Source organism: Euphorbia lathyris, chromosome 4 (genome assembly GCF_963576675.1).
Source record: "Euphorbia lathyris chromosome 4, ddEupLath1.1, whole genome shotgun sequence".
In the NCBI taxonomy this organism is placed as follows: domain Eukaryota; kingdom Viridiplantae; phylum Streptophyta; class Magnoliopsida; order Malpighiales; family Euphorbiaceae; genus Euphorbia; species Euphorbia lathyris.
Genome location: NC_088913.1, coordinates 90494267 through 90504912, shown reverse-complemented (window position 1 = coordinate 90504912; position 10646 = coordinate 90494267).

Sequence of the window (10646 nt, the reverse complement as noted above, 5' to 3'; positions counted from 1 at the left end):
ACAAGCATCACTCAAAGAATCATCACTAGGAAAGGATGAGTCAGCTACGGCGTTAGGCGGTCCTTTTAAAAACGAAAAATCCATACCAGCAAAAGGATTATCAGCCTTAAGACCGACAGGAACTAATGGAGGACGCACTAGAGCTGATTCCTGCCATATTCACAAATGACAATTCAATCAAACAATATGACTCAAGCATCCTAAACATAGTTCATAAAATAACGGAGTCGCAAAATCATACAAACCTGAGACAATGGTGCGGCAATCAATCGGTTTAAAGAAGATGTAGAAGGAAGATGTGTCCGTGCTGGAAGTTGCAAGGGAGTCATGTCCATCTTGGTCGAGCCATCATCAAGAGACAGAGTTCTAATCGAAGAAGTCACGTCCCAACGTGCCCCTAGTTGATCCAACTCTCCATCCTCAAAACCAAAGTACAGGTCTTCGTCAGAATCAATTCTCTCTCCTAGTCTCACAGAAGGGCCTGCCATGGTAGGTACTAGCCCTCCCCTATCCAACATGATTGCTTTGCCTTTGCCTTTGCCCGTTTCGTTTATCTCAAACGCATTCGGGACCAGAAGGGTCAGATTGTTATCCTTTCCCGAGCTACCGCTCGAATCTAAAAAAAAATGAATAAAATGTATATATATAAAATTTACATACAAGACAAAATAAAAAGAGCTTACCAACGGGTGGAATACACTGCTGAAAAATGGTATCCCACCAAGCATCAAACGAAGGTCGATCTGATCCAAGCAGAAGTGGTCCCTGATCATATCCCGCGTTCAGAACCGCAGCGGCTATATCTTCGTCACTAGCTCCATACCGCTGAGAAGAGGTAGGAAATGGGAGTGGCCCTGGAATAGCTTGGAAAAATCCTAATTGACGTGCCCAAAGACAAGGTGCATATAAAGTCAGACCAGGATTTGATGATCTCGAGGTTCTAGTTCGGTTCACCCCGTGGTGTAACCGACGTGTTGCACACACCGTCATCCACCATTCAGTACCTTCATGGGGGGCAGCAGACAAGTAAGAAAGCGCCCAGGATGGTAGACAGGAATTACTCTTATTCCAAAAGAGAAACAGCTCATTATGAGGGGATGGCACTAAAGTACGAAGAAATCTCACAACCACACCAACGGCCAAACTCGAAGAGCTGTAGCAAAGGTCTACACCAAGATGATCTGAAACCCCCACTGATGAAACAGTAGCCAAATGAGGGAAGTAGATAAAAACCCACAGTTGTAACAGCCACAAGCCACCCCGAGGTTTTACAAATGGTCTCCCCTCAATCATAAGAGCTAGACGGTGGAAGGTTGAAGCCAACAACATGGTGCCAAGAGCTAAACGACGGCCTGAAGCCAAAGCCTTAGCAATAATCAATATTTCAGCGGTAGGCCTAAGACCCAACGGCTCAAAAATGTAATTGCTAAGCATCATCCACAGGAAATGCACATGATCCTCAACATCCAACTCCGCCTTATCCAATTTCTTCTTAATTATTTGGACATACGTCCCAACCTCTTTAGATAAGATGGCTTGCACTCCAGGGAATGCGTGTGTATCTACACAACTTGGGACTTCCTCTTCAATAATCGGCAACCCCGTCAAAGCAACCACATTACGTAAAGTGATAGACATAGGACCCAACGGGAGAATCAATGAGTTGCATGTCGGTGACCAATAATTCAAAACTCCTTCAAGCACATTCACACAAGGAGTAATTTCATGACGAGTCAAACGAACAAAATCCCTGATGCCAACCTGGTCCCAAACACTTGCATACCTCAATTCTAAACGATCTACAAGGTCATTCCACCCAGTGTAACAACGAGGGAATACCAGACCTTTCTTATTCGCAGGAAATTGATAAGTTTCCCTATGAAGGGCTAATTCGGTAGCACTACTCATGGGATAAGGGGGGCAAAGGCGAGTTATTCATAGCAACAGGGCTAATAGTAAAGACACTGTCCTGAAATTGGAAGTACAGACACAATCAATCAAAGCCTATGGATGCCACCTTCAAATACATGATCATGAAATTACCTCCTGCAAACCAAGGGTTATGCCTAGGTGAGAATCAGCGCAAATGGTGTCAGAATATGAGTTCGCAGCTGTGACAGACAGAGGCAAAATTTCAGCAATACAATTCCATCTCCACGTAAAAGCTCTAAAATTCTTATGTTTTATTCCAGTTCAATTTATTCTCTCATAAAATGTGATTCTACACACACAGAAGCAAAAGAAAAAATCAAAAAGAAAGAAAATAAAGAAGAAGAATAGATTGCATACCCATGCTCGAGAGACTGAGAGCTTGATTCTGAGTGTTCTTGAGCTTGGGGAAAAGAAAATGGCAGAAACAAAGATAACAAAAAAAAAGAGAAAGAAGAGTTGTAGATTGATTAAGATAGAGAGTTCCAAGGAATTCAAATTCTAAAAATCCTGTAGGATTCTTTTCTCTATTATCTCAAAAATAAAAAGTATTTGATAAAACTTCTTTTGTACATAAATTTTATTGTTACTAATTCATTTATACACAAAAGACGGGGGCAATTGTTGGCCCAAAAATAAAATAATTATTTTTATGTATATAAAATGCTTGGGTTATGTTTTTAGGATATAGTTTATATTTTCTAGAAAATACTACATGTGTAAACTAACCTTGAACCCATGAGAAAGTCCGGCACCACGCGGGGCGTGTCCTCCATACGCAGCCCGTAAACAAGGCGTCTGGAGAAATCAACGTCAAAAATTCAAATACGCAGCGCGTCCTTCACATTACACGGGGCGTACTTTCCTACGCGGGACGTACTTGCTAATACGTCATGCGTAAGGCGCATCCGCAGAGTGTTCCAAGATCAGAAGCTCCAATACGCAGGGCGTATCCGCCAATACGCAGGGCGTACTCCTTTATGCGGAACGTGGCACCAGAGACGCCACGCGTAGAAATCATCAATGAAACGCACAAGGCCCAGTATCCGCCAACACGCAAGGCGTAGTAGGACATACGCGGGGTGTATCGTCTCTTCCAGAAACAGTCAACGGCAGTTGAGGAAGTTAAGTTAGTTGGAGTTAGTTGAGTTAGTTGATGATGAAAAGACCAAAATACCCTAATACCACTAACTAATTACCAAAACGCCACTTAAAAATACTATAAATAGACCCCCTCCCCTACACTAAAACACACACTCAACACACAACAAAACCCCTCTCTAAAGGTTACTCTCAATGCTCTCTTTTTAGTTCTTAGCTCCTAGTTCTTCAAGTTCTTCTAAGTTCTTCTTTTCGTTCTTCGTTTTTCTTAGTTTTAATCCCTCATTTAGCTTCCTTTAGCTTCAATTCAAGTTCCAAAACCTCTTTTCAAGTTTCTCGACTCAAATTAGCGTTCCTAAGTCGTTACTCTGCTCAAGTTTTCAATTAGAATTTCGTTTCTAAAGTGATTTTCCAGATTCGTCCATCCTTTTTCAAAGCTCAATTCTGTCCATTTAAAGTCATTTTTTGCTTTCAATCCCTTCGACAAAGTTGTTCCTAACGTTCTGAAGTTCGATCTAGTGTATTTACTTTCCCAATTCCGTGCACAGAAACTCTATTTACAAGCAGATCTTTCCAGCCCAAATTCTTTTAGACATTCTATTTCCAGAATTTTTCAGATTCGTCCAGTTATTTTCAATCCTCAATTTCATCTATTTAAGTTCCGTTTTAGCCTTCGATCCCTTATAGAAAGTTGTTCCTGACTTCCCGAAGTTCAATTTACACTATTTACTTGCCCAATTCCGTGTTTTTAAGCACTCAAACCAAGCTCCCCAAAGTCAAAGTTTAAATCTGCCCCATTTGCCTACCAACGTTTGCTATTGCCAAGATCATATACCGTACGGACCCGACCGGTTGCAGCTCTCCAAGAACTTTCGGCCGACACCAAAATTCAACATCAATCTGAGATAGCTATTGTAGCTCCGAGTTTGTTATTGAATTCCAATTTATTTTAATTGCATTTCAATTCCTTGTATTTGATTTGTTCTTCCATTTCAATTGAATTAGCTATATGTTTAGTATAGAAGTTCTTCAATTGTAATTCATTTTTAATTTTATACTTATCTCAAACACATGTATTCAAACCTTGATTTACATCAATAAAATACCAATTTTTCACCAAATTTCGTTTCAATTTCGCACTTTAAATTCCTTTATTTTCTCGTCTTCAATTTACCCGCATTAGCTTAAATAAAACAATTTATCTAGCAAAGTTTCTATAACGGCGCTAGAGACCCAAGAGGGACTTTTTCAATCCTTGCGTCCCTCGCCAATCGCTTCGATTAGATTTCAAGTTTTGACGCGCATTTCCATAAACTTAACCATTTTAATTGAGAAGTAATCTTCTCTGGCACGCCCGCACCCTAACCACACGTGACAATGTTGAAATTAGCATATTCGCAAAATATCGCTAACAGTTTCCTTCTATTAACTCTATCATTTATCTATATCCACATCACTGTAACAATTATTTATACATAACTCTTAGTAACTCTAAACTTCAACCTAGTCGATTCCATCACCAATAAATCCACAATAAAACTCTAAATATCATATATTCAATTTTATATGATATGATACACTTTATATTCGTATTTTCGTAACATACACCAACTCCGACTTTAATAAACGTAAATCACAATTGATTACATCAATTGCATATATATCAAATATATTTCACCTATCTCCAAATTCTACATACTTCAAAAATATCACTTTTGAACCGCTAATATGCACGATATTATATAATCTGAAATTCACATAGAAGCATAGTCAATAGCTTCAGTTGAACTATAATTTCACAATAAAAAGCAAAATCGTGAAAACCCTCAATTTTATAAAATTCCTGCATAACCTTAAAATATCACTTTCTGAAAATTCTTTGATTATATATATATATTTATATACATCAAACTCAAAATATAGTTGATAGTTACTTACCTTGGTTCTAATTGAAGAAAACACACTCGTTCAATTCGCCTCTAAACTTTGTCTAAGACGTTTCCCTCCAAATACTGTCGAAACTCAAAAACTCTTCGATTAAGACTTAGATCTATATATAAGAATGCTATGTTTTAAATTTCGCTTGATTCGGACGGTCGAATCTCCGTAAATCAAAGAAACGATGAAAAAAACCATTCAGAAAAAACTGATGAATTTTAAAAAGGAATTGAAAAAGAAAAAGAAAAGATATAGATATAGATCATCCGATATTCTCTGGGATATTTGCCAAAAGTTTGGCAAATATCACGTTTGATCCTTCATCTTTCTATAATCTTTTAAACATTATTCTAAACTTTTAACTTATACATAAAACCCTCAAATTAACTCCAAACTTTTCCTACAGTACCAAATTAACTTCATACACCTAAGAATTATAATATATATTAATATCAAAATATAAATTTTAGAAATTTAGACACAGACGTGACAATATAACTCGTTAGCAGGATATTAATGTACTTTTTTTTATTGTTAATGTTAACATAATAATATAAAAATAATACAAAATATTTGAAAAAAAAGTATTATATCTTCATATATTTCTAAAAGTTATAATTAATATATATGCATAACAAAATTACAGGTAATCTGAAAATACGATACAAAATGGACACTGCTAACACGATTATGACACGAAAGTTTTTATGTTGGTTTGAGTTTACTCTTCTCAACAAGAACACGAAAATGTCAGATCTAATACTGTCTGTTCCCCGCATTTAAAATCACTTTTCATATTTTATTCTTCCTTATTCTCTTTATTGTCACTGTTGCTTCTTTTATGCTATCTCAACACTCATTTCACCCCCTTTAAATAAAACTTCAAAATTAATTATAACCATAAATGATCAAAGTCATTAATTAAGGAGCTAATAAAAAATCAAATCCTATTATAAGATAAAATCAGAAATTTCTACTATTTGACATGAAATATAATGATATTTATGCTGACTCAAAATGACTCAAAATTTCTACTATAACCTAATTTTTTGCTAATTAACTGTCTTAAATTGCAACTTCACATATAAAACTGCGGAAAATAAAACCCGAAAATACATATGAAATGAAATGTAAGAGCAATATCTCATTGATTAATTAAAATGTAGAAACAAACTATTACAAAAACAAATAATAATAATAAATAAAAATACAACATCAAATCGAAAAATTTGATACCTCTGTCCGAAATTAACCATTAAGTTATCAAAAAATTTGTCGGAGAAGTGGCAAGCAAAAAAGACTTGTAAAAGGTTACCACCGAGCTTCTTAGTTAAAAAGCAACTGTAGATTGAAAAGTAAATCTTGTTAAATCTCGCAAAATAGGATGAATAATGGCCATATTTTGAGAAAATGAAAGAAGAAAATAAAGTGAAGTTGTGAGAAAAAAAAAGAATGAATAAGTTGGACCAAAGTGAAGTATTGTGAGGAAAAGAAGTTGGTATTTATAGAGAGAATATGAAGGACTAAACCCTAATTTGAGGTTCTTTGAAAAAACAATTATTTAAGTAGTTTCAATTAAAAAAAATTTCATCCAATGAGTTGTTTTGTTATATGGTTAAGAAAAAATTACCACTAAGGTGCATTGAACACCGTAATGGTATAAAAAGGTAAAGGATACCGCAAAAACTGAGTCTCTTATTTAATATTATTTAATGTTCATCTCTTTTTAAGATAGAAGAGAATTATTAATTTCTTTTTAAAAAAATAATAAAAAACATATATTTATAATTTTTAAATTAAATACAATTATTAACATTATGTCAAAATTCTAGTAATAATAATATTTATTGGGATAAGGGTCAAATTCAATTCCAGGGACAGAGATAAAGGGGTCTGTGCTACTCCGACTGTCTTAACCATTATAACTATAAGTAGTTTTAGCCCTCATGTTTCCACGAAATTTGAAGCTGTTGTCGTTATGATCCCCTGTTTCCAAAAAATAATAATCGGGTGTCAAATTAGCATCCCGAAGTTGGCTTTAAATCTAAAATTTCAATTTTTTTCGGTGAATTACATATTTGATTGAACTTATAAAATAGTTTAAATTTAACCTAATTTTTTGCTCATTAACTGTCTTAAATTACAACTTCAAATATAAAACTGCGGAAAACAAAACCTGAAAATGTATATGAAATGAAATCTAAGAGCAACATCTCATAGATTAATTAAAATGTAAAAACAAGCTATTACAAAAAAAAATAATAAATAAAAATACAACAACAAATCGAAAAATTTGATACCTTTGTCCGAAATTAGCCATTAAGTTATCAACAAATTTGTCGGAGAAGTGGCAAACAAAAAAGACTTGTAAAAGGTTACCACCGAGCTTCTTAGCTAAGAAGTAACTATGGATTGGAAAGTAAATCTTGTTAAATCTCGTAAAATGGGATGAATAATGACCATATTTTGAGAAAATGAAAGAAGAAAATGAAATGAAGTTTTGAGAAAAAAAAAGAATGAATAAGTTGCAGCAATGTGAAGTATTGTGAGGAAAATAAGTTAGTATTTATAGAGAGAATATGAAGGAGTAAACCCTAATTTGGAGTTCTTTGAAAAAACAATTATTTAAGTAGTTTCAGTTAAAAAAAAAATTTCATCCAATGAGTTGTTTTGTATATGGTTAAAAAAAGTACCACTAAGATGCATTGCACATCGCAATGTTATAAAAAGGTAAAGGACACTGCAAAAGATGAGTCTCTTATTTAATATTATTTACTGTTCGTCGCTTTTTAAAATAGGAGAGAATTATTAATTTCTTTAAAAAAAAAATCATATATTTATAATTTTTAAATTAAATACAAATATTAATATTAGGTAAAAATTCTAGTCATAATAATATTTATTGCGATAATGGTCAAATTCAATTCCAAGGATAGAGATAGAGGGGTCTGTGCTCCTTTGACTGTCTGGACCATTATAACTACGAGTAGTTTTAGCCCTCATGTTTTCACGAAATTTGAAGCTGTTGTCGTTCTAATCCCCTGTTTTCAAAAAATAATAATTGGGTGTGAAATTAGTATTCCAAAGTTGGCTCTAAATCCAAAATTTCAATTTTTTTTGGTCAAGTACATATTTGATTTAACTTATAAAATAGTTTAAATTTAACCTAATTTTTTTGCTCATTAACTATCTTAAATTGCAACTTCAAATATAAAACTGCGGAAAACAAAACCCGAAAATGCATATGAAATAAAATATAAAAGCAACATCTCATAGATTAATTAAAATGTAAAAACAATCTATTACAAAAAAAAATAATTTATAAAAATACAACAACAAATCAAAAAATTTGATACCTCTGCCCGAAATTAGCCATTAAGAGGGTGTTTGTTTCAGTTTTTCGAATGAGCGTTTAGCGTTTCATTCCAAACCGCAGTAAATATAGTATTTGGTTAGGCTTTTATAACCGCAGCGTTTATCATTTTCTCTGGAACTGCAGCGTTTTGGAGTGGTTCACGAAAAGCTCCTATTTGGAGCTTTTCATAAACATCTGTTTGTAATTATATGTTATTAACAAAATTATCATTCTTATTTCCATAAAATATGTTTATTCTTTAACATTATTTATATTTTTACAACATAATTACCGGAAGAATAAAGTATTGTTGCGTTCAAATTTTTTTTTATTTTTTATATAGATTATTTTTATTAATTTGTGCTAAGATATTTTTTTTATTATATAATAGGATAAGGTGCAAAAATACCCCTAACATTTATAGCTAGGAGCAATTTTACACTTAACGTCTAAAATTGTGCAATTTTACCCCTAAAATTGACAAGTTGGGTCAATTTGAGAAATAATTTATCAAATTGTCTTTTTGGTCATGAATATTATTATCTACACTTTACATGTGCATCATTTTATCATTGTTAGTAAGAGATCACAAACATATGATTAGACATGAATTTTTTTAAGAAAATAAAAAGATATATATATTGTCTTTTGTACGAGTTGGATAAAAAAATTTCAAATATTTCGCCGAATTCATAAATATCAATTTTCAATTTATTATTAAATCGCAAAAAAAAATATGAAATCTCTGTTTTAGAACTACTAATTATGTGCAATTGGTGTAGAATAAGAAATACAATATCTATGTTTTCTAATAATATATAAAATCGACCTAACTTGTCAATGTTAAAGGTAAAATTGCTTGTAGCTACCAACATAATGGGTAAAATTATATCATTTTAGACGTTAAGAGTAAAATTATTCCTAGTTGTAAACGTTATGGGCAGTTTTTCACATTTTCCCTTTTATAATTTCATTGTTGATTAATTTAAAACATGTCCATTTTAGACATTTTAAATCCGAACAGCAACAATTAATATAGTTTTACAAAACACTAGTAATTAAACAGCTAATAATTTCCATCCAATGAGTTGTTTTGTTATATGGTTAAAAAAATATCACTAAGGTGTATTGCACATCGTAATGGGATAAAAACGTAAAGGACACTGCAAAAGCTGAGTCCCTTATTCAATATTATTTAATGTTCGTGACTTTTTAAGATATGAGAGAATTATTAATTTGTTTTTCAAAAATAATAAAAAACATATATTTATAATTTTTAAATTAAATACAAATATTAATATTATGTAAAAATTCTAGTAATAAAAATATTTATTGGGATAAGAGTCAAATTCAATTCTAGGGAGAGAGATAGAGGGGTCAATGCTACTCCGACTGTTTGGACCATTATAAATACGAGTAGTTTTAGCCCTCATGTTTCCAAAAAATAATATCGGGTGTCAAATTACCATCCCGAAGTTGGCTCTAAATCCAAAATTTCAATTTTTTTCGGTGAAGTACATATTTGATTTAACTGATCAAATAGTTTAAATTTAACCTAATTTTTTGCTCATTAACTGTCTTAATTGCAACTTCAAATATAAAACTGCGGAAAACAAAACCTGAAAATGCATATGAAATGAAATCTAAGAGCAACATCTCATTGATTAATTAAAATGTAAAAACAAGCTAATACAAATAATAATAATAATAAATAAAAATACAACATCAAATCGAAAAATTATAACTACGAGTAGTTTTAGCCCTCATGTTTCCACGAAGTTTGAAGCTGTGGTCGTTTTGATCCCCTGTTTCTAAAAAATAATAATTGGGTGTCAAATTAGCATCCCGAAATTGGCTGTAAATCCAAAATTTCAATTTTTTTCGGTGAAGTACATATTTGATTTAACTTATAAAATAGTTTAAATTTAACCAAATTTTTTCACTACACCATAAAACTCCTAATGCAACCAAGTGAAATTGTTGGCTTAGACCCCTTTTTGAGTTGCATTAGGCCAAAAATACGCAACAAAATTCCAAGTGTTGCGGATGCTCCTGTAGCATTATTTGCTAATGCAACAATTTGTAAAGAATAGCAACAATTAACAATTGTTGGATATTGTTTAACTACTTGCAACAAATTTTTGACAAAAGCAACAAATTTATAAAATATTGCAAATTGTTATATTGTTGCATTAGATCAAATACAACTAACTTATTTAATTTTGCAACAATTTTAATAGTTTTTGCAACACGAATATTGCTTCAAATGCAACAAATTTTATAAGTTGCAACAATTTTAATTTGAATTTGCAACATAATTGGT